Genomic DNA, 6000 nt, shown 5'->3' with positions numbered 1-6000 from the left:
TTTGTTTCATTTAAATTTATATAATTTTAGTGGATTAGAAATGAAATCTTTATCGTGTGACAGATTCGTAATAATTCCGTAAAATTCAAATATCAAAACTTGCTTTACAGCTTTAGCCGATATGTTGCTGCGAGCCAAATGATATTAGCGCAATTTTCTTGCCGCAATAAGCGATGGGGACGGTGCGAGCGTAGCGTTTCTGGCACCTTTTGCCTGCCCATGCATTTCGATTGGTGGGAATCGATGGCACGTACCTAGGCAAGCCCAACATCGCGCGATAGATCGATTCGCGATGTCCAATGGAGGAGAAACTACGATTATATGGAAAAATATACGAGAATTCTCGAACAGATGCGAAGCGTGCAAAAATAAAGAGGTGGCGATAACATAACTGCTGACGTGACAACAAGTCGATCGGCCTGTTCTTTGTATTTAATGAACGTGAAAAGAACATGTCTTTTTAATTTTTGGGCAACTTTTGGACATTAATTTTGCCAATTATTAAAATATTATTTCTTTTAGTCTTGTATGGACAAATAAATTGTTTAAAATTTAAGTCTGTGTTATAAAAATATATAACATTAAATTAATGTAATGGTATTCAAATAAAAACAGATTAGAGCAAGTTTTCCTTGAACAAAAATCGTCTTTTTTCTAAAATTTTATATCAAATAATACATATCAAATAATACGATAACGCTGGAAGCGTACAATTAATCACTAGCAAATAAAGAGTAATGTAATGTAGAGTAGAAAATGAAAGCGAGTTGAAGATTATTTTAGTTTATCGCGACATAAACCTCATATATAGCGTAGCACGTACGTTTAGCGTTTCTACAGCTTATGGCCGTCCGTACATTCCGATTGGTGGGTGTGAATCTATGGCACGTAGATATGGCCACTGGTGCGTTAAAGTTCGCCCGTTGCATCTGCTCGTGATGAAACTGATGATGGATAGTAAGAAGGATGAGAGAAATTTGTTGCAGTCTGAGAAAATTTCTGTCTAAAACATAAGTCAACAAAATACAAAGTAGTAAGCATGATGATAAATATGTAGCATTCAATGTTATTGCAATGAAATATAAATATAAAATTTAGAATATTAAAAATAAAACAATATGACAAAATTATGAAATAAAATTATTAGATATATATATATAATTTAGATGAGAAATACATAAGAGAAAATAAATTTACGTGTTTGGTGTTAGTATGCGAAATTAAAAAGTACAATTTTTGAACGTCAAAGAACTAAAATTAAATTCAAAATAAATATCTCGAAATAAAAAAAAAATGCAAATTTACGAGATTCGGTTTACATGGAATTCAATTGGAAACGAAAAGCGAACGGTGTGTTCGTGTCTTTTTCACGATGACAAGGGGATTCTCGTAACGGGCACGGCCTCGCTAAGACGAATTTGTCGGGCGTGTATAGATCGAACGAGAGACGGCACCAGTTCTATTTGCATGTGCGCGAGATCCTTCGAATCATCGCGTCAATCGCGGAAAAAACGCTATTAGCATAAACAAATTCAGCGCACCGTCGTACTCGTGACGCGCGTATAACTTCGATTGCTGTTTCGCAATCGCCATTTCGAATCTACGTAATTTCCTATATCTTCATTTTCAGATCACATGTGGCATCATAGTATGACGCGTTAAAATATGTTTCGTGAAAAAACAGCTAGATAAACTCCGTTGTGCAAATAGAAACATCTCTTTGTAGGTACTGCTGATTATTTCCTCTTGATTGCAGATTTCGATAAAAGAATAATTAGGCGAACAATTATAGAAATACAATAAATGCATAGAAATGCATAGAAATACAATAAAAATATTTTATTATATAAAAAAGTAAAAAGTTTAATTTTTTTCATTCAAGAATAAAATGATATGTATAATACTTAGTTTTGTTTATTAAGAAAGAATAAAAAAATAAAACGCATACTCAATTCAGATCATATACTGGGAGTATTTTACCTGAAACAATAATTATTATTCTTTGTATATTAAAATAAATAAAGTTTTATATTGTTAATTAAAGCGAGAAATATAATTGATTAGTGATTGTTCGAGAAAAATTAATGCGCGTAATACCTCATATAAAAGCTTAAAATATCTCCTCAATGATAATAAATAAAAGAATAAAAAAAATGAGAATGAATTATTTTCTTTAATTGAGTCACTTTAAAGTTCGAAGATCTGCGGACAGACTAGCAATAGCGTTGCGCCGCATACGCAATTCCTTGGCGCAACTTGACGACGGTATTTTCGGTGCGACTGTTATTTTGACTTTTACGGCCGCAGGCACCGGAGAACATTATCGGTGACATTTGTCCGCGCCGGACAAAACATGTTCCGGTCCGGTAGGATGACCCTAACGCCGCGCCTTTTGTCGAGCGAAAGGCACCCAGCCGACCCGGCGTGTCTTTGTCATTATATAACGCCATTGTGGTCGCACTTGCCCGGCGTGGAAGTCGACTATGCCTTTGCATATTATTAAAATGACGATGATTGTCATTTTTGTCCCCTCGCCCCCTCATTCCCTCCTCCTCCTACGAGTACCACTGGCCCTCCCTCCTTCGTCTTCTCCTCGCCTACCCGGCGAGTTGTGCGCTCGGCCACCGACACTTACACACACAACCTCCGTTCGTAAGCCCCGCTAAAGAGAGAAAGAAGGATCTCTCTCTCTCTCTCTTCCTTTCGTCCAAAGACGGAGAGACATGCGGAGACAAGGAGGACTCAGAAATTCCTTCTCGTCCCGTTTACTCTCTTCTTTCTCTCGGTCCCACTCATCGTCGCGCGCGTACAAGAGTCTCGGCTTACTCCTACGTCCCTCTCGGCGTGTCACTCTCCCTCATACCGCCTCTCACTCGCTCGTGCCTTCCCTGCCCGTTCAACGATTCCTCTCTGTCTGTCCAAAGGTTTCGCGCCGAACTCTATCCTCGTCGTGCCGTGTCTTTCAGCGCGTCCAGAGGTAGGCTCATCGCCGCGCGCCTCTGTCGACCGACTGCGGACGACGTACCTGTGTACGTCATATACAAACGACGACAATAATCGTAACTTTCGTTGGCGATGATTGGCACAAAACGATCGGCCGTTTGCGAACGAGCGAGGCGAATCGAACCGCGGGCGCTCGCCGATCTAGCGAATCATGTTCATCCAAAGTTTTCTCAAAGTTTACGTACTCGATTCGATTACAACACTTTTTCGAAAAATTCAATAATGTCTAAATAAATTTAATTCAAAATAAAATGTAGTGGATTTAATTTTTAATCAGTTTTACATCGATACGAAACGGAAATACAAATAAAAAGGTACGAGAGAGAGAGAGAGAGAGAGAATTTATCGTATACGAGAGATCAATCAACAGGTGCTAAAAATGATTAAACGCAATTAAAGTCTGATAATACGACGTGGCATCTCAAATAAATATAATTTCCAGTTAATTTTGTGGACAAGTGTAAGAAGTAACGAGATACTGATTTTCATCCCGTGTAGAGAGAGTAAGAATTATTTTCGAGTAGTCGTTTGTAAAAAAGAGGCAGACAAGCGGTATTTGTGATAAAAGAAACATTTGTCGAATGCAAATACGTGTCCTTAATAGTTGCCGGCTCGACGATTCGTTATCGCCTGAACGGCCGACGGAAATTCATTGATAGCGTGGCCGGGACGCCGTGACGCAACTCCACGATTCTTTCGACGTGGACGTCCTCCATCGGTTCCTCGGTAAATTCGATACACCTGTGTGCCAATTGTTTTGACATGTGTCCCCATTGTGTGGCCTCTCCAGACGCGGGACGAGCGCAGCAGACACATATCCACGCACGAGGACCCATTCGACCTCTTTGCGCGTCACAACGCGGACTACATGCGGGTCGTACAGTCCGAGATCAGAAAAAAAAAAAAAAAAAAAGTGACGAACGAGAGAGGAAGAGGGACAGAAATGGGGACGTAGATCGTCCTCTTCGATTGTCATTGTGAAAAAAAAAAAAAAAAAAAAAGAGGAGAAAGACGACGGAACGGGGTTCGAAAACTGGGAGAGCCGAAAGCCGGCGACGAGCGATTCAATTTTCTGATTAGGCGCCAACGTAAAACTGTGCCGAATTTCTCGACCTTGCTCGCGCGGCGATTTAGCCAATTCTTCGTCCAGCGCATCAACCGGCGTGCGTCATAAACGCGAGCCGCAGGTCGTTCCCATCGCGTCATCGTGCGCGAGAAAAGGCGCGCGCGATCTTTTTGGGCGCGTCCGCGACGACGTTGCGAGGACAGGATATAGGTTGTACGAGCACGGCGGAGAAAGTTATGGCTTTTCTATTGTCTCGCGCGGGTGCTTCGACCTGGCCGACGCTCGTCGTTGAATTAAGCGCCGCGACGAGGATGTGACCCCGTCTTATTCGAGCGAGGCGTGTAATGATACCCCGGCGTTAGGAGGTCGTTAAGAGGTCAAAAAAGTGCTCGATTATACTTTCATTCGAGCTTTAAGCTAAGATCACGATTTAATTACTAGTAAGAACTAGTTTCCGACAACTGGTGTCTGTATCATATTTAATATCTACTTGAGAATGTCAATGAATGATTTCATTTTAATAGCAAAATTTTAATAGCGTTTTTCGTTTAACTTTTGAAGTTAAACATAAATTTACTTAAAACTTTGTTTAATTCTTGAAAATTCTTAAAGTTACGCATGTATCTGAGAATTCGTTGATTGCCAGCTTTATTGATTACTATCAGAGCGCTAATCATTCTCTTCGAGTCGATCGACGTTCTCTTTTTTTTTTGCTGCAGTGACTGTACAGGTGGTCAGTTGCCCCGACGAGACCCGCATCGTATGGGACAGGTGAGGGCCAATGAGATAAATTCGATCTGACCCTCATGACCGGAGGGTACATTAAAACACGTAATTATGCAAATCTGCAGCGTGAAGTCTTCGGAAAGAAGGCCGCGCCACGAACAATTGCCTATCTTCGCAATTGCGCGAAAATCGTTTCTTCTCCACCGATGCAAATCCTCTTAAGTCGAAGAAACTATTTGTAAAACAACATTACTTGAATTTTATACATTGAAACATTGATTACATTGATCTTTTTACTCAAATATTTTACTCAAAAATTAGATATCAAATGAAATGCAAGAAGTGAGCAGTTTGAGTCTTGTTAAGACATAAAGAACTTCGAGTCAAGAAATTTCGTTATAGCTGCATCAATGTTGTACGATATAACATATAAAGTCAAGTGTAATTTTTTTTTCAAAAGGAATTAACGCAAAAACGTACGTTTCGAGAGGAAATTTCGACGTGAGCGACGTTCGCCTCCGAAACAAAATTGTACAGCAGCTAGAATAACACGTGCGTAAAGATGCATACAGGTCAGATAAAGGCGTGGATAAGGAAACGGGCCAAGACGATCAGGGCGCGGGCACAATACGTCTGCTAGATGTAAGAAAGCAGTGACGAGCCCGAGCGGGAAGGGGAGGGGGGAGAGAGAGAGAGAGAGAGAGAGAGAGAGAGAGAGAGAGAGAACGGACCGGCGGACGATCCTAATCTCTCTCGGGCCGGGACCAGGGCCGAAAATTCAATTAAACTTTTGATATACGGGCGAAGCACGCCGGTTCGTCGAGCGCGGCTGTGTAAACGAAAATTTCGCAAGCTTCATGTACTTTCCTTGGCCGATTCGACCGCCCGATGGGATCATCCGCAGACGCGTTGCTGGTCGATTCCTAAAACGATTAAGCCACGAGGCGAGTCGATCGACGCGGGGGTATCCCCGTGGCCTAACATTCACTTCAGCTGAGCTCAGTCCAGCTTTTCTAAATTTCCATCCCCCGAGTGGTATCCCTCGTGCAGCAAGTTATATAGAGGAGAAGACCGGAAAAGGATGCCGAAAGAAGATGCCTTTGGAAACGAAGAGAAACAGCAGAAGAATAAAATTAAAGCATTTCCTAAAACAAGTGAGAAAGAGGCGTAACTAATAAAAATACAAAAATTGGAAATTAAATAAA

The sequence above is a fragment of the Pogonomyrmex barbatus genome, unplaced genomic scaffold (assembly GCF_055798465.1).
Source record: "Pogonomyrmex barbatus isolate J1 unplaced genomic scaffold, ASM5579846v1 scaffold2, whole genome shotgun sequence".
Lineage (NCBI taxonomy): Eukaryota > Metazoa > Arthropoda > Insecta > Hymenoptera > Formicidae > Pogonomyrmex > Pogonomyrmex barbatus.
This window is presented reverse-complemented; position numbering follows the sequence as displayed.